Source organism: Mycteria americana, chromosome 3, assembly GCF_035582795.1.
Source record: "Mycteria americana isolate JAX WOST 10 ecotype Jacksonville Zoo and Gardens chromosome 3, USCA_MyAme_1.0, whole genome shotgun sequence".
In the NCBI taxonomy this organism is placed as follows: domain Eukaryota; kingdom Metazoa; phylum Chordata; class Aves; order Ciconiiformes; family Ciconiidae; genus Mycteria; species Mycteria americana.
The window spans coordinates 2,425,180-2,447,509 of record NC_134367.1 but is presented as its reverse complement, the minus strand read 5'-3'; the positions used below and the strand labels follow the sequence as shown (position 1 = coordinate 2,447,509).

Here is a 22,330-nt window from a genome sequence, read left to right as displayed (position 1 = left end):
GCCAATTAGTTCAACCATACTAAACCTCTATTTGCAGAAGTGACCTTCTTTCGAATTAGCTTAATTTGACTCTGGAAGTAAATTAAGACAAACCTTCAGGCAAATTCCATTCAGAGTAAGAACTAAATTTCATAAACTTCAAACAATTGAAGAACCTGAGAAGCTGAATTCAGATTAGTTTGCATACCATATGCAGATGAGCCATGAACCTCCCAGCAATTCTTCCAAACACACCACAACAGTCTCAGCCCAACTTTCTGCTCCCAGCCTGAAGTGTGATACTGCTCTTCTAGTCGATAATAATCTTTCCACCTCCCAGGTGGCTATTATTTCCACAGAGCTGTGAACGCATAGCTTTCTAGGGCTTAGAGATCCTGGGAATGGAAAGCATTATATGATGTTTCAGGCTATTATACTTGTGCGTTGAGTGCTGTAGCCCAGAAGCCAGCCATTAAGAGAAAAGTCGAGATACAAAGCTCTTACAAAAGAGCTCAATGGGAGGTTTCTGTTAAAAAAAGAAAAAAAATATGGGAGAGGAAGGAGTTTGAAAATATTAAGGAATAACAAATTTGTTTTCCAAGTTCATTTTACTGCATCGATTCTGTTAAGTGAAAAAGACTGCTTAGAGGGTATGACTTGAATCAATCACACCAGTTTAGGGAAAACATGACACAGCGGTGGGGTAGAATAACTCAGAAATGCAAGTCTGCTCAGAAAAGGAAAAAGGCCACCGGGGCAGGCAGACAGCAGAGGTCAAACAGAAGGAATGGATTTCCGCCCACCTTTTAAAGCAAGGGATGACTAAATACCAGCTGAAGTTCCTGAGACATGGCTCGCCAATTAAATCCAGCCCAAAAGGAAAGGCTTACAACGAGATAAACTAAACAAGATAGAGAGATGGGAAAAATCCCTCCTCTCACGTGCTGTAATTAAGGCATATGTAAGGAAACAAATCATGACAAACTTGCTTGTTGATCTCTTCTGCTCCAGGAACAGAAGAGCCCCAGAGCGAAGAGTAGCCAAAAAGCAGCTGAGAGAGGAACATGTGATGATGGCTCCCCATATTTGAAGAGAGAGGAATTATCTGGCAATGATACACAAGGCTGTGATTGAAATGACAGAATTACAATTTCAGAGATGTAATTTTGAGCTTTCTTCAGATGATGAAGCTCTACTGGAACATCAAAAAGTCCCCTAAGAGCAGGAGTAGGAGACCCATTTTTCAGCAATAAAAGCACAAGATGATGCATGGTGGAGCAGCAGTTTGGTTCCCAGTCCAGGGGTAAGGCTTGACAGCCTCCCTGGTTGCTCATCTCATGCAACTTGTCTGTAGCCATGAAGATCGTTATGCCGCAGAACTGCACGTAATCAGAGCTCAGGGATACAAACACAAACTTAGCACATGCAGTTTTTGTATTTGGCTTCATTTTCTCTTCCAAGTCTTTCCTCAAAGCCACTTGCCCTTTATTCCCCCACCCAGGGTCGCTGGTCACAAACAACCAAGTTGCCACAAGAGACGCGTGCGTTGCCACAAATGGTGGACGCAGTCGTCAGATGGGAAAGGGCGTTAGGAGGAGGGAAAACCCAACCCTTCCGAAACAGACAGCGAAGCAAAACTATTTCCAAATACTAGGCAACATTTCCTGACGTTTCTCAAAAACACATCAAGAGCTCTTTAGCAAAAGAGGTAACTAGAAAGCCTCTCCTGGCTGAGACCAGCACTGGGAATACCCCTCTCCGCACACCACTTCCATGAAGGACACGCAGCCCAGCAGCAGCAGGAAATGTGCTGCCATAAGCTCAAATCTCAGCAGTTGCATAAAAGAGCAAATTATTATTAGGATGCTCAGATGAGCTCATCTCTTGTTTTAATCAAACTTGTTGGTTAAGTCCTCATTCACTCAAAGATTTTGCATTCCCTCTTAAGGCACCAAAGCACAGGGAAGCAGTGGTGGATTGCATCTCAGCTACTGCTGCCCTCACCCAACAAATATCACAGACTCCAGTAAGGAGTGAAGTGCATGCACCATGCTAAGATTTATTATTTTGAAAACCGTCAACGACACACTTGGCAGAATTCAGAATTCTCTTCTGGGGAGAAGAAAGTTGCTACATTTTATGTGGGAGTCAGACATCTCTACTCCCATAATGAAGTTCACACTGACAAACACGGACACAAATCTTCATGAAGTCACACAACTCCCCCCACCCTTGGTGGGAACCAGGGATATTCATTTCAATTTGGAGCATCAAATCCCTCAAGCCAGAAGCACCAGACAGAGAATAACCACATCTTGCCGTGTACTCTGCAATGTATGACTTGGGATTTAAAGAGGGGAAAACAAGTTATCACGCTGCATTTTATTTTTCTGGCTCTTAAACCCGTGCCAGTTTGTCACTAAGAACCAGCTCACCTTCCGATAGATACACACATGGTGGGACAGACTCCAGCTCATTCTCCCACAGCATTACTTCGTCTGAAGGGCAAACAGGAGCAAGGGTTTAAGTGCTAAAGCAAACAGATCTAGCTTTGACACACAGGTTGATGAAAGTGGCCGTAAATAGCTACTCTTGAAGTAATTTCTTTGTAGCCTTCATTCCCACAGATAATTATGAGCTTAAACGTTCCAACACTTCAAATGATATTTTGCACTTTCTTCAAGTTAAAAAAAAAAAATTAAAATCTCATATGCTTTTTAAGTCAAGATTAATGAATCCTCACAAGAATAACAGTAATAGCTACAGTTACCTAAGCGATAGACTTGTGGGGGTGCTCTGGGGTACCCAGTGTTCCCAAACCCCAGTTTCCCATGTCTGTACTTCCCTCGTAGGCAGTTGATGCTCAGCCCACCTACAAACCCACCCAACTTTGCAGTGGGCAACCACTGCTGCCAAGCACCAACTACGTGACGGTGCTGCAAGGACATGCTGGGATGGGTGAAGACAGCATGACACAAGAGTGCAAGGACCTAGTACCACAGCAGGTATCAACAACAGCAAATGTATTTGGAAACCAGAGGTTTTTTTCCCTTTTCACACAGACATGCTTCTGGTCTTGTAGAAAGGCTGTACCTCAATCTGGGTTGAAACATTTGGGAGAACAAAGCTGTAGGTCTTAACTCCCAAAATGCTGCAAGTATGAACTCAGGGGAACCCGAGTCCAGGGAATGGAGGAATTAATCTAGTATTTCACATCCACCTTAAAATAAAAAATGACAGTGCATGGGCCAGCATGCCCCGCTGGAGTGACTGGGATTTAATAAATTATGGCAATATGAAAGACAGAAAGACAGACCATCACCCCCCCAAAGGGCATAGACTAAAAAGGGGGGCAAGAGAGAACGTAACATGAGACACAAATAGTTTGTGATGGAAAAGAATAGGTTTTATTCTCTCCCCCAGATTTGGAAAGCATGCTATATTTTGCGTAGCAAGTGTGTGGGGGGAAGAGAATATCAAAATCAAAACAAGTCACAAGGCATCAACAACCCCTTGATGACAGGAGAGTGGTTTTTGTTGGCACAGCTCACGACAGCTGGAGGAATAATTGCAAAGCTGAGCGAGAATGCCTAGAATATATTTTGCCTTTAGATTCTCAGATGAAAGATGCTATCCACAAGCACTTTGCAAACGTTAATTAAACCCACACAGCCCCTTTTGGCAGATCAAGAAGTATTTATCCTTATTTTGCAGAGAGGGGAATGAATATCTCAGGCACTTTTAACACAAGGTTTAACACTCTTTCTACTTAGGAAGTGCCCCATAGATATACACACCATTAAAAACGCAAATTAACCTTTCCAGTCCAGTAGCCTTTCCCCAGTGCACAGCCAGGATAGACTTGATACCTTTTCTTTCCCTCTGACTACTGCCCCAACAGCAATCTTGACTCTGCAGAAAAAGCAAGCCAGCTCTGGCTGTGCAGGTCAACAGAGGTGAGTATGAGTGCTACAAACAAGCTTTAAAGCAACACCATCCCTTTATGAGTTGTAAAAAACAATTCAACTGCTCTTTCTTCGGTTTTCTTCTTCATCAAAAGTGATTCTGCCTTTCCAGACTGACTGGGCTTCATGCTGGGAAATGTCCCCCCCATTTGAGAGCCATTCCCTGCAGGGTTGCTGCTTCTCAACACCACTTTATAGACAACCACCTTTGTAAAGCCACTGTCCAGGGAAATGTCCCGGGCTCTTGGGCCACATACCTACATTCAGACCACATGCTGCCAGTTGAAGAGCCCCACTGCAGGTAGGGAAGAGTGTGTCCTCGTTACCCCCAGCTCTGCCTGCTATAACACCAGCTCTCTCCTGCTAGAGGAGGAGGAATACTTCTAGCATCTCCCCCATGCAATGCTCCAATTAGGGACTTGAGTCCTCAGCTTTGGCCAAGTTCCTCCTCGCTGAGCCTGAGGCAAGCGCCTGCGAATCCAGTAACAATCAGGTTTCATCCACCTTCCCTCTAATTAGACGTTATATCAGCACGCATAAGTATTTCGAAATAGGTTTATGCCTAGCCATCAACAGCTACTGCTACCGTCCCAAACAAGCTTCCTATTCCATATATTGATATATATACACCACTCTCCAATGTGATAAAACAAAATAGTATTAGTGTAAATTTAATCCAATACGCTGAGTTAAAGCAGGGAGAACCAGTGGAGATAAAAAGAAGCAGTGAAATATTTACCAAAAAAGGCAAAAGAGGCATGAACTATTTGAGACACCTACGCTGGCAGGGCAGTAGTACCACTGCCTTCTGTAAAAAAGAGCTTATCCGCAGAAGAAAACCAGCCAATTATTTCCTAAATTGACATGGAAAAATTTGTATTTAAGAGAAGGGTCAGTTTGTTGGATCTACAAAGAGTAGCTGAGAACATCTACAAGGACAGGAAGAATATGTGTAAACACACATGTGAACTAAAAAGCCAAAATACACAGTGGTGGCTGATCCTTGTGATCTTACCACGAAAATAAGCGTATTTGGAGTTCTTCCCTGTTAAAAAAAAAAAAAACAAAAAACCACACACACAAACCAAACCTTGAGGCAGCTGATTAACTATATATTTCAGTTGGAAATACATTTAATGATGCAGTTGGAAAGGAAACCTAAGAATAAATGGAGCACATTCAAAGACTTGAGACACTAAAAGGCATAAAATCCACTAGTTTTCAAAAGCCTCACCCCAACATATGTATAGCCTAGGAGAAGCTTGGATAGGAACATAATAGTGTAAAATATGTAGTTTAAAACCTTGTTTGCATTCTAATTTCTTGTCTAACACATACTTGAGAAAGACCCCTTCTGCCTTACGCTGCTGAACACGGAAGGAGGATCTCTGGAGCGATGAAGACTGTTATCTCTTCCCTCACCAATCAGGCATTGAGTGATGCCTCCTGCCCTGGAGCTGGACAAACACAGGTCCCTCACTTGTGACAGCAAAAACATGTGCCTACCTGCAGCAGAGTCTGTTGCAGACCCCTTGGACCTGCCAGTTCAGCAGCAATTACAGATCAACTGGTTTTGTACAGAGTGAGTGCACCAAGTTAAAGCATTCTTCAACCTAAAGGAACTAACAAGGAAGTAAGAGTTTGGGGATACAAACTGCCATTCGAATCATCTAGTCTCATGCTCTAGACTCTATTTTATTCAAATTCAATGTCATTCAGGTTATGTTTTCCTACAACAGTGGAGGTGAGGACATTTTCAAATTGTCCATCACGTCTCCAGCTGCTCTCTGACCCCACTCCACCGGCCACCTGGGCCAGCCTGCCTGGCTTAAAAATTCACCTCCTAGGGTGGTCATCTTATTCACATATTGCCGTCCACCAGAAATGCAGTCAGTGTTCCTTCTGGAGAGCTCAGATACCCAACGGCAGACACCAGTTACACAAATATAATGTAACTATGTTTTTATATAGATATATAATTTATATTCCATTTATGTTTATAGTGTAACACCATGCCCCACAGGGCAGAGCACAGGTTTCACCACCATCTGGCCACTGTGCTCAGCAAGTCAGGAGACTGTCCGGGGCTGCAAGCAGCATTCAGACCAAACACAAAAGATGGAAAGCTTTCCCTAGACTAATCCAGCGCCTCATCTGGCTTTCTTGGGAGCTTGCATGGTCACAGCAACTTTCCATAGGAGCTGCAAGGTACGGCTTGCAAAACCAGGCTGCTGTACACCACAGCATACTGGGGCCACCACTGATAAGTCAGCTTTGTCACTGCCCCGCACAGGTGGCCACCATCTTCTCTTTGCTCATCCAAGGCAGAGGCAGTTACAAAGACCCAGGAAAACCTGAAACATAGCCAGGAAACCAGGTAGCTGGTTGTGCGATTTCAGTATTACATGTGCTGTTGCAATCTGGCACAGCCAGGAGACATCAGAAACATTTGGGGTAGAGCCAGCAGATGTTTGCTGCTGCATTTAGTTACCCCCTCTCCGACCCTTTGCAGGGAGGCAGGACCCACAGGAAGCCCAAACTGCTTGCTCCACCCAGCCCCACGTGCCAGATCCAGTCCAGGCTCTTCCCTCGCAGATGCTCGCTTCCTTTGCCATCCACCTCGGAGCTGCTTCTCCAACCTGCTCACTCAGGATGGTGGTAATATAGGGGTTAAAATAATGCATCTCAACTGCATGCATTAGCTTTTAGTGATAGATAGAGTCGAATTTTTTTGGCTCGAAATTTCATCTATGCCCTTGGCTTCTAGTTAAATTAAGATTGCACACAGTCAGGTAGATATTGAGACATTATTAAAGGTGTCCATTGCATTCAGAGCAATTCTGACAGAAACGTATATATTTGCAATACACTTCATCTTGATGACAACTTTGAATCAAGACAATTCCAGCTCAGAAATGCCACTGCGTTTTAACGCACACTGCGACGCAAGGCAGCTACACTGACCTTTCCTGGCTGCCACTCTGGGGTCTCTCCAACAAACGTTTGCAGTTTTTGGATTTCTATTGCCCTTTGAGGACACGGCACAGAGCAGCGCCCTCCAACACGGCGCACACCTGCACGGTGCAGCAGCAGCTGAATGGTACCAGCTGAAAGGTGGCATAACTGATGACCTGATGCCTGTACCCAGCACAGGGAGAGGATGGGAAGCCTGGGCGCATCGAGGTCTGGGGCAGCTCTACCCACAGGGGTGGCAGAGGCTGAAAGCCTGCAGGATAACAGAGAGACCCTGAATTCACAGCCACACACCAGCCTGTCAATGAGCGGGGTGCTTTGCCATCTGAGCAACCCTCCTCTTCTCAACGTCAAGGAGAGGTTTGCAGCTCAGCACTCAAGGCTGCAGGAGGACCAGAGCTAGCAGGGGGTACCCTTCTGCCTGTGTAGGCAGGGGCCAGGCCTTGTTATTTCATTCTTTACGATAACAAACAGAGCACATTTTTGGCCCTCCCACACAAATCCATAGTTGTATGACTGCCAACTCTTCATCGCTTCCCATTTCGCTTTTTTTTGTTTGTTTGTTTTAAACTTTGCCCAAGGTTACGTTCAGTAAAAGTTTCTCCCTCAAAATATAGCATAAAAAATACTATCACTTTAACATCTGGAAATTGCACTAAGATACTTCCTGAAAGTGTATGCTTTTCAGAGGAAAGCCCCAACCCAGCAGAAGAGCAGCAAATTTTTGCACCACATCCCTTCGCATGTGAAGCATTTTGCAGAGGCCACCTTGCAGTCTGTCCTCGTGACTTTCTACAGATCAATAACCTGCCACCTGTGCTCACCCTCTCCTGCCCTCATGGGAAGCAAACACCACACACATATGTCTATCGCACAAAGCAAGCATTACTCAGTGGCCTTGAACCTTGATAGTGAGTATAAACAAGCATGGAACAGCTCAGGACCTCCTATATAAAGTACAACCTGCTACAGTCACCAACTCAAAGCCTTCTCTGAAAAGAATCAAACTGTTTCAGAAAGAGCCCAAATGGCTGTTGAACTCACCCTCTTTTTCCACCCAAACTACTATTTTAAAGCTGCGTATCTCATGACTAAGAGCCTTCTCCTAACTCTTAGTCGTTGGTGATTTGTGGCCTCATAATAGCATTTTCCTTTCGGAGCTCACCGTCCTTTAAGTTAAAGGAGTTTTTCCCCTGTATCATATAATCTGTACTACATATTTACAGAGAGAGATAGTAACCCTTCTGCCCTCCCTTCAGCATCCCAAGCACACGTCTGTTATCACCCTGCAGCTGCTCAGGGATGGCTGACAGGGCCCCTTTTGCAGCTCCCGTGTCCAGAAAATGTTCCACACTTCAGAAAAGCAGCAGTTTCTTATGTGGCAGATTCTTCCAGATCATCCTTCACCGAGTCTAATGACTCTGGAAAGATCCCTGGGGAGGGAGCGCATTACTGCCAACGAGCTCCATTAAGTATCCAACAACATCCAGCAAGAAACAGCAGAACATTTTTTTTTTTTTTAATTATTTTTTCCAAGTTGGCCGTAAACACACAGAACATCACAGAGCATATGCCATATAAATGATCTGCCCACAATTCTCTGCACTTCTATTGAAGCAAGGTGGCTGTAAGTAAATGCAGCTATTTCCAGGAGAAGTAACTTAACTCAGGATACCAAAGTAATATGAAAGCACTGCTTTTACAATGGCTGCCCCACACATCACTTATCACAGGGGAGAAAGCAAAACAACTGCAAGTACCTTTCAAACACTGAAACGCACTACTGGCACGAGAGACTTCAATTAGGACGTGGTTTCACACTGTCGCTCAGCTGATCTAATGGCCTGTTGCTGCCGAAAAAGAGAGATTTCTTCCCCAGCTTCCAAGCCTGGATCCACAGTGAGCTGATTCAGGGAGTTAAGCTGGAAGGAAACTATCTGTACTGAGAAGGAAGGAATCAGATATGTATCAGCACAAAAAGATCAGTGGGAGCACAACACTGGGAGCAAAACCTTTCCTTGCAGCACCAGCTTGACATTTTATCAGTTCAGCTACAATGCACAACCACACTCTAAATTTAGATAGCTTTATAACTATAAAGCTGTATCTCACGTCCATTATTCCTCTCCCAACACAAGAATGAGCTATTCTATTAGGAATGCTTTTATGTCACTGTAGCGCTCTCCACCCTACAGGAGCACACATCAATTGCAGATAAAGTGGTTCAACTTTCAAATGTAGACAAAAACGGAGACAAAGCTAATGGTGGTGAAGGACAGGTTGCCCGGAGAGGGAAATGATCATAGGTTTAGGAAGAAAGGGGAAAAAACCTACAGACATTTTACCTGTGCTTGGGTCACCACTCATTAACGCTCTGAAGAGAATCACTTCACGTTATAAATTATGCTGCTCTTGGCTTACTCCCTTATTATCCATCTCGGATATTCCAGCATCCAGGACCCTTTCACACATACAACCTAATGGGAACAGTTACTCCGAATAAAAGGAACAGAAGGAAAGAAAAAATAGGGGCCTTCATTTGAGCAAGAAAAACCATCAGGAGACCCAGCAATGGCATTGGGTTTCACCACTCACTTCTGTAAGTCACTCTCTACATGCCCACCTTCTCCAGAAAAGGGAAAACCTCTCTGAAAACAAACTCCGGGCTGTGCAGGCTGAAGACATCATTGTTTTCTCCTGTTGATATTTCTATCTACCCCCTGCTGATTTGGGATTTCCAACAGACTTTTTAAAAGCTTTCCCATTCAGGCTGCGCTCCATTTTAAGAAGTTTCTGGAGAGAGTGAACTGTGTTCAAGGCGGACATACAGAACTTTTAATTTTGGCTACTAGGCAAAGCTCAGTGTTCACTAGCAAGGAGCCAATTTCTGTCCCAATTTTTTTTTTCTTTCTAATCGTGGCTTGAAAAAAAAAATGCAGCTATGACACACACTTTACTACTTTAAATATTTAAGATTTTTATACTGCCTTGAAATAAAATCCAACATCAGACAGTAATATACCAGTGATATCTCCTAACAAGGCTCGCAAGGGTGAGATCACCCTTTTCCCACACACCTTCTAATCTTCTGCTAGGATCACTGATAAAATAAACTAATAATAATTATTAAAAAGTGCTTTAGTCTAAAGGTTAAAGGTTGAAAGAATCCACAACTTGCTGAGAATAACAAAACCCAACTTTGACCAGAAAGGCTAAAACACCCAATTTCAGCCCAAACATTTTGTCAATTCTCCCTCCCCTTCCTGCTAAAGATCCAATACTATGAACTGTGAGGTTACAGTCCCGCAGACAGCAGCAGACTGACACTTCATCTCACTCTTACAATAAGATCGCAGAAGCAAAAGTGTATAGAACCAAAGACACACTTGACTAGCGAACCCAAGAGTATCAGTATAAATTAGCTCCCTAGAGACCTAGCGAAGGCTTCCTTTCCTCCTCAAAGGCATCAACTCTGTGATGCCTCACGGTGAGCACTCTACACAGAATTAAAAGGACATGAAATCTGTCCACAGGGAAAGGCAGCAGCTGGATCAGCAGGATAAAGCAGAGGATCCAGGCGGTCCCATACAGAAGACTGGAGGGGAAAGGGAAGAAGTGCATCCTTCCTTTCCTTAAGGGCAGTTTCAGAGCAGCAATGCATTCACCTTCCACTCCTCCCAACTTCAATCTCTCTTCTGAAAATGCTTTCATAGGAACTGCCTTGTAAGATCTGAACTATAGCCCATAAGATCTATACCGTCCAGAGCAGCAGCCACCACTGGACACTTGCACGGACTGTTCAGGCACTGTGCAACGCCTCTCAACTCATTCCAGATCCAGACCGACTTAGCACCAGCTTTCAGAAATCTTCCCCCTCTCTTTTCAACAGTGTAAATACTAATATGTAAGACAATAATCTGACTCTTCAAAGATTACTAACAAAGATTCAGGTCTCTGGATAAGTTTTTCTGCAGCGCTAACGCAGGTCCAGGCTGAAGCCTGCTCATGGAGGCAGAAATGAAACCTGTTCTACCCAGGAGTCTTCCCAGCAAGGTAAGCCACACCCCTTGCTCGCCACCCTGGACCAAGATTTCCTCTTCTAAAATTTTAAGCATCATCTTCACAGTGAGATGCCCATGACTTCCACACCAGCCTTTCTGCTGCCTGCAGGAGGTACAAATCTTGGCTTGCTTTTAGCTCGTGTGTCACTTCGGAGGTAGTAACAGAAGAAAGGTCTCCAAGAAATAAGCATCCTCCAGTCATCAGCATCACTGACTAAATACCCAGACAGCAGCAGGCCTGAGACCCACCGAGTACAGGAAGCACATGACAAAAATATTTCCAGAAGTGAAAAATTTAATAACCTTGTTATTATTTTTGGAAAAACAACAACACTGATTCCCACTCTTCCTTTGATTTGCAACAGGAGGAGGAAGGAGTGTGAAGGAGGGAGAAACAAGCTGTTTAAACAACAGCTGTTACATCAATACCAGCATAATGGAGTCGCAAGCATCCTGTTCTTGTCAGAGCAGTCGCTGTTTAAGTAAGAGCTCTACCTTTTGAAGAGGACTTTATAACCTCAAACACAAATGTTCAGCTATATTTTCTTCCTAATCAGAAGTCAATTATCCTGCTGAGTGATGACAGAACAATTCCACAAAGTAAATGCTTTTCATATCAGGGCCTTCTGTGATCAAGTTGCACTGGAAACTTCCTTGCTTACACAAAAGCAAGGAGGATTTCACTTGTGCTTCCCACAATTGTTCCCAGGGGCCTCTCTCCAAACTACCACGTGAAACTTGTGTAGAAAAAGCTTCATCTGACAACATGAGCTAATGCACTTTTATCCAAACTGAAATTTCACCAGTCAATCTTTTGTCAAGTCTAAGGCTATCTAGAAAGTGTTTATGTCCAGCTGTCTATGGATTTTACTCGCAGAAGAAAATTAGTGCTACTGGCAAACATTGTTCCCTACTTCCCAATCATTACTATAGTAATGCAAACCTCCTGGAGAGTTCCTTTAATACTTTTTTTAACCGCTTTGAAATAGCTTTATTATAGTAAATAATTACTGCAACATTTTCATATCACAAGTAAGTTTTAATCTGTTCTCAGGCTTTGTACCTTGCAGTATTCTCGTTTCCAACACCATTCCCTTCCTAGGTGCCAAATTCCAGATATACTTAAATTACTTCCAATAGAGCGGCGTCCCAGTACCCGCTTTGGAGAAATGAATGATATTGCACTCACGAGAAACCGAGGGAAGCTGAAAGTTCTTAAATCAAACCGAAATCTGGTCAGGCCCCAGGGTTACTAACCCCATTCTTATGAGGGAATCTTTTAATGAGCACAGTCAAGGCCTCTGCTTTACAAATTATCCAGAAGCTGACACTTCCCACGACATGGAACCCTCTTACCCCTGGCTGGCACAGACATGCTCCTCAGGAGCAGAAGCACCTCCTGAACTGCAACATGTCACTGCTACAGTACCTGGGGTGCTCGACAGAAGAAAACAGAGCAGAGCAAAGCAAAAGAACCATCATGCCAGATCCAGTGAGGTTTGTCTGACTACAAGGAAGCATCCACTGCAGGCTCAGCTCCTTGGACTCCGTCCAGCTTCCAAGGTGACCTGTCATCCACATGCAACATCCTTTTGGCAAATCTGGATGTAATTTGAATTCAGACATATTTGCCTAGCCAGGACACAGATTACAGCCAAAGTATCCTTTATTTTGCAGAGAAGATCCCATGTCATCCCACAGCTCTCCAGGCTGGCATAAGCTCTACTTCCAACTCGTTCTGTAAATAGCTCTAGGAAGCTGCCCCAGTAAGCTACGTGGCCTCCAGGGGCCACGGTTTCTGATCAGCTGCTGTTATCTCTAGAGCGGAGAGCACATGTTTAGTGAGAGGTCCCCACAAACCATGCTTGTAGGTAAGTATGAAGAAAAGGCTGGCAGAAAATGGTCCCTCACAGCAAACGTGAAAAGCCTGAACATAAAAATTGCCTCAATGTAAAAATTGCAGCTACAAGTTCAGTATCTCTCTGCCTATTTATCTCTGCTGCTTCGAAAGTGTCAGTTAATGTTTATCCTTACTTCAAAAGCAAGTCCTGCACGGTATTTCTGAACAGGAATGATCAGATTCTTCCTCTTCCTTTTCAGGTGGGGGCACAAGACAGAGAAGCAGAAAGAAACGGGTCTAGAGCCTCGTCCCTGTAGCAGAGACAGCATGAAAAATATAGCTAGGGAATATGCTCAGATACCCTCCCAGGAGCAGTTCAGGAATGAACCCAAGAAACAGCCTGGAGAAGAGCAGCAGGGGAGCTGGAGCCACAGCCAAACAGGGGAGAGCTGAGCTTTGTTATTTAATACCAAAAAAAAAAGCAACACCAAGAGAATAAGAGGGATGGAGAGCTGCAGACCTGCATTAACACATTATGGAGGATCTTGCATGCAACATGATGGTTTTAACCTCACTTGAGCGCTCTTCCTCTACCCTGCCATGTGATTCAAGAAGAACTGTAAGCAGGAAAGAAATAAACACACAAACAGTGACTTATTCTACCTAAATATGAACCAGTTCCTGGAGGGGAAAGGAGGAGAGCAGAACCCGAACTGATATTACAGGCTTAGCAAGCAGGAGCACTTCAGCACATACTGCTGGCTTTGTAATTCTGCCACAAAGGCAGCCTGTTACAGCTCTACCATTACAGCATTGTCCCACGCAGCCTCAAGTCTCAATTTCAATGGCTGTATTAAATGAAAAAGTCCCCTGGGTGATGGCGCTAGTTGGCTTCTCGGAGCTCCCCATTTACAGCATACCACTTACCAAGCGTTGCTGGATCACAGCAGGGATCCCAGCAAGGTCTCCAGACCTTCCCTCGCCGCAAGCTAACACATGAGGCTTCCCCTACATGGAGTCTCTCCATTGCAAGAGATTTTCCTGGGCAGAGCAAAAGTCCAACACATAACTCAGCATTTTACAAGCCCTTTCCACACTGGCTATATTATTCAGTCAATGTACTAAAAAAAATAAAAATATAAATAAATAGATGCAGTGTTCCAGTGCTGTCCAGGAAAAGCTGATCCCTCTTTCAGAGAGATCGATGTCTGGCGCATTTACACTCTCTAAGAACTGCCCAGCCAAAAATAACGCTGAAACCAACGGGAGAAACAGCCAATTTGGCTGTTCTTATCCCAACCAGATTAAAAATTACTCTCCATTTACTATCTTACTAACCTACATCTGAAATTGTTACAGTAGGCTGTCTGTGGGCTGGCAAGCTAGCTGCATCCAACTTCACACAGGCACGTGTAAAAAGAAGAACAAACCATAATTATATATGTGAAGAAGGCAAGGAAAGAATGAAAAAACCTCCCACCAACAGTCCTTCACTTCAAACAAGCAGGGGCTGGGACACCCTGGGCAGTGATAGACCTCAGATCAACCTACAGTTTCTGGATGTATTTCTCTCCCTCTCTCCTCCTCCTCGTGCCATACGTGTCCCCTTTCCAGGGAGACTCTGCAGCTTGGATTCAGGACTGTGAGGCAGCTCAGTGTGCCCAGGGTGACACGTCTTGGCAGGCCAGGTGAGGCTTTAGGGAGCTGCTGTTTTATTACCAGTGTCTGGACAAATCTGTGCAATGAGATGACTGCACATTTGTTGACATACTTTCCTGGACAGAGCAGCAACACCTGCTGCTTCAGGAGAAAACTGCTATGAGGACTTGGTCTGCACACATCTGTAGGTCTAATTTACAGTACCGTGATACCATGGACCGGTGCAGAAGAGTTGGCATCAACTTCTGGCTGCAGGGCTTTTGGCATGGTATTGGTATGGCAGAAATGGTCACCATACCCTACCCATACCCTAATGGTGATCAACATGGGCCTGTTGAAACAAGGGGCTGGCTGCAGCAGACAGAAGCCAGGTCCTTTGGCTTCTCTGAAGAGAACAAAAGCCACCAGCAGAGCACAGACAGGCCTGAATGAGTTTTTGGTTCTTTGGTTTTTTGGTTCTTTGGTTCTTTGGTTTTTTGGTTCTTTGGTTTTAAAAGCAGGAAGGTGGCAGAGAGGAAAGAGGAAGAAAAGCCCAGTGGCAGGAATAGCCGTGGAGCTGGGAGGCCTGGGGAAAGATGCCCTGGGACTCAGAAGATAAGTCTCAACACTGGGAAAAACTGCTCTGGATGATCCATGGAGCTCTGACTTGGTGCTGAGGAGGAGGAAAACACCCAAGTGTTCCTTAGCTGAACAGAGGCCCAGGTTTCCCAGGCTGCACACAGGGCAGGACTTTAACCACGCTTGTGGGAGCTGTGATTCACCTTAGGGCAGCACAAAAGCCACGGATATGAGTCAGGGCAGATATACAAAACCACAGACTTGTCACAGCCCCAGGCATGTCAGTCTGCAGACCATTGCTGCGGGCCTGTGACTACAACCCTGGATGTTAAGATTTTAATCACATTGTATTCCAGTTCTACTTTTTGGAAGCCACAGCTCTAATAAAATAAAGATCACTTATGCAAAGTACAGGGGATGGAGGGGCATGAAAAACCCTTGCAGAACCAGTACCTGTTTGATGACACCGATTTCTATTTAACTAAATAAGACTAGTTCTCTCTCTTGATATCAGTTCCCCTCTTAACCAATGGAGAGGGGGAGAAGATTTAACATCCAGAGCATTTCTTGTCCCCATTTAGAAGATGCAGTACACACCAGCAGCCATTTAGTTTCACGAAATCGCTGCAGGATACAAAGATACATCTCATATCCTGGCCGACAGCTTTAGCACGAAGCCACATGATGTCTGCCAGCGCTCCTTGTTAAGTACTATATTGTTCTACTGACTCAGTGCACTGGAATGTATCAGGTTTATTCAGAGCTTTTCTGATAGAGTCTTTAAATTAGACACATAAACTTCTGCTTTTTGGGGGGGGGGGGGGGACGGGACGGGACACGGAACGGACTCTATGGCTTCTTATTATGTGGAGCATACAAAACTCCTAGTTTCTTTTCTGGGGTTATAAATACAGAGAACCAAAGCAGAAGGACAGGCCCTCAGAAATCTAATGGTTCTTTCAAGCTTCTAATAAGTAGGACTGTAAGAACGTTCAAGAGGAGAAAAAACAGACGTGCACCATGACCAAAAGTTACCGTCAAAAGGAAAGAGGACAGAAGAGTAGTGAAGATGGTCAAAGACATGGAACATCTTCTGTAAGAAGGACAGTTGAATTAATTAGGGCTTTTAGTCTAGAAAAGAGACCTCTGACAGCAGACACGGTAGGGACCTACAGAACCCAAACCAGCGTGGCACTGGCAAACATGCAAACAACAATTCCCTAAACAGGAGCTTATTACAGTAAACTAGTTGGCAGCAGGTTCAGTTACCAAAAGGAGGTGGTTCATCACACGAAGTTATAGTTAAAACTTTGACATGCCTGGTAACAGGACAGAGGCCAAAAGCACATGTGGGTTCAAATAAGAGCTAAATAAATTGATGTGAGATGAAGGCCATTTCTACTAGCCACTGCTGGAGACAGGACAGACCTCTGGCCTCCCACAGCTCAGGTGTTTGTTTGCCATGTTCTGAGTTTTTAATAAAGCAGGCAAGAGTCTATGGCATCTTCTGAGAAGAACAGCAGCAAGAAGCACGAACTCATCTCCCCCAGCGCTCCTCGGGAGGACTGTAGGCAGGAGGCACAGACAGCACAAATCCTCCTTGCAATACAAAACTAACTGCTCTTGCTTAGCCTTCTTAATTGCAGTTGTGAGCAGACAAAGACCACAGAAGCACGTACACAGCTAAGCCCGGCGCTCGCACAGGAAGCATCAGACCTATGCTCACGTTCATACAGATGATGCCGCATCCTCATAGGAAGGGACCTGTAATACAACCTCCCGCAATACTTAGCTTTGCTGCCAAGCCAGGAAGCCTCAGGTGATGTTTGAAGATGAGTCTCCTGAAAATATTTTTATATTCCAGCCGCAGCCCAGTTATTTAGATATTTAGTGCCACAGAGACAGTCTTGCATAAGAATGACTTGTTAAGGACTCCCCTGAAACAGGTTATTTTCCCATTCTGTTCCATGGCAATCATAGACAGACCGTGTTTCTAGCATCTCTTCTGTTCCAGCTCTCTGCCAAGAACAGCCCTTCTCTCAGCTATCTCCTACTGACCTGCATTCATACATGCAGTCTTCTTGCTTTAATCACAGTCTTCTGCCCTACAAAAGGACTCCGAACCCGAAATCTTTGTCTCCTATATTCATTCCTCCAGCCAACAGGCCCACAAAAGTGTAACAGCTTCTGAAGGTCAATGCTGAGCCTGCTACACATGACACCAGCCGTAATAAATGTTCTGCAGGCCAAATTATGCCCTCGGGGAAGCCTATGCAGCCCTGTGGCCTTCTGTGGATTGCACAGCTGTCAGGCTGCAACTTACTATGTTCTACTTAAGATATGCAAGGAGAAAGAGAATTCAATGGTATCGACTTACTTTAGCTACTGAAGTCAGCAGATCTGACTCTAAACACACATTGGGATTAGATCTGTCGATTAAGACCATGGCACGATGGCACCGTTGGTCAATAACGGCACCGTTTGTTCTTCATATGACCTCTCTGATACTTCCAGTTTTACTATTCACCATCGCGTTTGTTACAGTAGCTATGCACTGGCTGAGACGAGAGTCCCCACTGCGTTTGGCACATAACAAAAGTAGGGTAAAAAGACTGCTCTGAATCCAGAAGTATAACAAGCTAAATCAATGCTGTAGTAAGTAGGGACAGAACATCTGAACCAAGGACATCCTGCATGTCATGCTATACTGGTCAGATATAGGAGAAGTTAGGAAGCCACAAATAAGTAAGCCTCTTTTTCCCCTTCTTTCACAGCACAGGAACCCTCTGTCCTGCTCCCAGGATGTATTTAAACCAACCTGCTGACACACTCCAGTCTCAAAGTGTATTATTTCGTTCTTGTCTTTCGTTAACAAACACCCACAGTTTTAAAATTCATCATCCCCATGTTATCCTTAGGGGAGTTGCCTGCCAAGACTGTTATAATAAACTTAATTGTGCAGTGGTCTCAGGCAATCAGTGCAGCTCCCACACTCACCTGCTCTGTCTGCGCCTGCATTTTACACCCAGAAGTGGAGCGTCCTCCCAGCTTGCAGGCGCCTACAGTAGGCAGTTAACTACTTCACTCTGGCTATGCCACTGCACCAGATGGGCCAAGATGTTCCAATTAACCAGTACTTACTAGCTAAAGTCCCTCACAGTAGCAAGTTTAAAAAAGTTTGTAGACACCTCATAAAGCATGGGCTCATTATTACAGCCCATTAGCATGCATGCAAGATATTTTAATGTGTAAAAATTCCCCATGAAATAACGATTTTCTCCTCTGCTTTCACAAAAAAACTGCCATCCTTACCATGAACTAGGCAACACTTTCCGGTTCTTTTTTCTTACCCTTTCCAGCCCACAAGGCAAGCCAATTCTCACTTGCCTGATTTCACAGCACGCCTTTATGAGTAAACCCTACATGTGCCATGGCAGGTCCCTCATCAGCCTCCTCACCGAGTTCAACACCACCAATAAGGCTGGAATAGAGGAGGTGAAGCTTTGCTCTCCTGACCCTAGAGCCTCCTCTGCTCTGCAGCACAGGAAGCCGCACATGACACATTGCTAAATTATGTGGCAACAGCTTTAGCGTTGATTCCCAAAGCCTTGAGTAGGTACAAGACATAACTGCATCAGTTCTCCACTCTGCTGCAACATGCACACTACTGGAAGTGGGACACGAACAAAATTTACCACTTCAGATAAAAGGAGCTCGAGCCGACAACATCTGCTTCTCCCAAAACAAGAGTTAAGCCAAGGGAGCTTGTATTTCTAGGTCACTGTCCAAGCATGCAGACTTAATGCTGCTCCCAGTGAAGTCAATTTTAAGCCAGCATTAGGCACTAAAGAAAATCTTGTTCTTCAAATATTAAGGTACTCACTGTACAACGTGATCAACTGGAAAACTGGAATCTGTCCCTCTTCTGTACCCAACTCTCTACTCATGTGTCTGGAGCCTATTAGAGAGGAAAAAGGTTGTAAATATAGACAAAGTGGGAAAAAAAAAATTAATTTTTTTTTTTTTTAAATCAAGAAGTAGGCCAGCTAAGCAATGCAAACCAGACCAGGCACACACACCCCCCAGCCCCGAGGTCAAGAACCGACAGAGCTTGCAAAGCTCACAGCAAGGTCTCTCGAGCAAACGCTGTGATATTTGAAAACAACTATGGCACCGGCTGCCTCTGGAGGTTCTCAAGAAGGTCAGGCCTGATCCAACCCAAGAGTAAAGCAAGATATTTATATAAGAGAGTAGCAGCAATAGCTACACAAAACCGGTTACTACAGAGAGAGTGAATGACAGCTGTTTGTGACACATGCTGATCACCAGTGCACCATTATACATGGGGTCAAGAGCATTACGCAGGGAAACAAATTTTTCCTCACTGGCCACAACAACTACTTTATCAAGACACAGTCCTGAAGGGTTCAATGGGATGTGATGTAGCGTGCACCAAAAAAGTTCCTTTACTAGATCTGTTGTTTCAACACACTTTATCCCTTTAATAAGGAGCCACTGAACTTCTGCTTAAACCCATTTTGATTAAGCAAAAGATTACCCATAGAATGGTGCTGGGATGCAGACAAAAGGAAAACCCGTTGCTAGACATACATGTTAGTATACATCACACGCAGACCAATTATGCTTCAGGGAGACATTAAATCCCCGTTCAATTAATAGAGACACCTCTTAAGATGAGCATTAAATAATTCCCTACGATGGAGCAAGACAACTGGCTACCTCAGTGAATTGGAATAGAAATAACTCCACATCTCCCTACCAACAAAATCCCCATCAAAGCTTGCCCTTAGAACAACAAGAGGTCAGTAAGGAGGGATGGGGGGCAGGAATGTTACTGCTGCCGTGCTATTGTATGCTTATATTAAAGACTCCTCATCAGAAAATTAAATGAAATGGATGCCTTTCATGTTTATCAATAACAGAGCTAATGGTTTTTATGTAAATGCCATTACTTTCAGCCAGATCTGCAAGAGACTCGAGCCATATAGCCCCATCTCCCCTTGCAAGCGACTCCCCTTCAGGCTGCCAATCTAAATGCAAATTATAATCAAACGGCAAAACCAAGAGTTTTCCGGATGATATCGAAAACTTAGAACTAGGGATAAAGGATACATATTTGAGAACAACCCTCCTCTTCTGGAAAGACCTGCTGATATCACATTGCTTTTTCATCCTGAACATACATAAAAATTAAAGTATAACTTGGTTCTCATTCACAGCCATATTAGTTACCTATACAGCAAAGAGTAGCATCGTCTTCCATTCTATTGCCCTCGGTGTTAAGGCGGGGGGGGAGGGGGAGTTTTCTACCAAGTTGTAGAGAGAGGATCTCTCTCAGAGCTGTTACACCCAGAACAGGAGCATCCCATCAGCAAGGATATTAAATCAGAGCAATAGTAAAGCCCCAATTGGAATTTGCAGAATGAATGGCACTTCTACATTTTCAGAGGGAAATTTCTCCTTGGAACAGAGTTGTTTGTGTAAGTCGGAGGAAGAAGGTGGTAGCACAGGATGGTTATTATGAGGCAGAGATATAAAGCTGTTGTCAGCCCAAGGAGCACCATTCTTGTAGCATAAAACCTCTTTTGAAGAACACTTAAATCCAGGCCCCTACCTGGAGCATGTATCAAGTCAGGTGCTCTGTCAGCACTGACTAAAACAAGTACTAATGGCAAATCTGAAAAGAACTAGTACTAGAAACTGCACTATTCAGTAAGTAGAATGCACAGAGGAGAAACTAATGATTAAAACAAAGGCCAAAAATCTGACAACCTGACTACAGCACAAGTCTGCAAGTGAGTCTCGGAGGGGACTTGCTCTAACGACCACAAGCAGCTAAACACCAAAACTACCATTCCCAAGAGGGGCACGCATCCTCGGAGGGATGCAGCTAATTAACAATATAGCTATATACACGCTCGTTACACGGGTGAAGAGCTTAGCACTTTGTATGTTTTGAAAGCGCGTACTACAGGAATATTCATAGAGCAGAACCTCGCTAATTAACATTAATAACTGAGAGACCACTTCTGCAAACAGCTGGATTTTGTGAATTAGCCAGCGAGAGGACAAGCAAAGCTGGGAAGCAGAGAGACAATGCAGCCCAGCAGGCGCCTGGCTTGCTTCTTTGGGTATCTATAGTTAAATAATTTATCATTGTGCCTCAATGTCTATGAGTGAATGTGCAGCCTGTAAATAAAGCACCTCTTATTATGCAAGGCCCTACTAAATTTGATTAGTAGGGTTTGACTGCCCATCTGAAGAGGTCATTAAATTAAAGAACACAACCCTGTCTACCTTCTCTCAGAAATTTTTCACATGGGCCAGCATTTCAGAGAACTCATCAACTTCTTTTTCAGCTGTTCGGACATACTTCATGGTTAAACAATTACTTACAGATCCATTGTTTTATACACCAAAACACTGGCTTTCAATCCTCAATCACAAGTTGGAAGTGCTACAGCTCCCTTCTCCTCCTTCTCTTCCTCTATAAGCCTGGTGAAGCAAGTCTTGGTGCGCAGCCACATGGTGGGTCTTCCCTAGGAAAAGGAGACTGAGGCCCCAGCTCACAGCTTGTCACCACACCGACCACAGGTGGGATCAACCTGTGAGCAGTGAAAAAAGGAAGAAGCCCTTCCAAAACAAGCACAACTTTTCTTTTCCCCGATTTGGACATTCAGCAACGCAGTTCACAGTACAAGCCCACGAACAGATGTCCTGGCAGAAGCGGCGAGCGGCAGCGCTGGGACGCAAACAAGCGTTCAGGCATGGCAACTTGGGGAGATGACTCTGCCACTCCAGAAAAGGTGTTGTGCAACCGCACAGCGGTGCGTCGGTGACGGTGCCACTCAGCCACCCGGGATTTCACACCCAGCCACCATGTGCAAGCGTAATCTGATTTAGCAGTCGTATTCTGACTTCAGCTGTCAAACCACAACCACGGTACATTTGCTGCAGCGGTGTGCACAGCAATGTGCTTGCAAACCAGAGTTGTTCCTGTAGCAAAGCTATTTCCTCCCAGAACTAAAGGTTCAAAATCAGAAACAGTGTATCTGTACATCAATGTCCAGCAGTGCCACACACACCCCAGCCGCCACTCACATGCTGCTGCACACAACCTCAAGCACCGACTTTAACCAAGAAGTTAGGTGCCAGCGATAAAAAAAAAAAGATTTTCCATCACTTGAATTTTGCAAAGGGAAGGAACAAAATTGGAAATATTTCCCCTTGCAAACTGCTTCCTAATGGCTCCTGTTCTTAGCTGTACAATTCAA

At 44.5% G+C, this 22,330-nt stretch overlaps 1 protein-coding gene across 8 annotated transcripts in view; it reads right to left on the bottom strand.

The window, feature by feature from the left end:
* Window positions 1-22,330, bottom strand: part of EXTL3 (exostosin like glycosyltransferase 3) — a 159,022-nt gene that overhangs the window by 93,109 nt on the left and 43,583 nt on the right. For 6 of the 8 annotated variants that reach the window (XM_075497663.1, XM_075497661.1, XM_075497659.1 and 3 more), the window contains exon 2: window positions 18,919-18,993. The exons of the other annotated variants lie outside the window; for them this stretch is intronic. The gene's annotated coding sequence lies outside the window, so the exon portion shown is untranslated. The remainder of the gene's footprint in view (window positions 1-18,918; window positions 18,994-22,330) is intronic. 8 annotated transcript variants of the gene reach the window in all.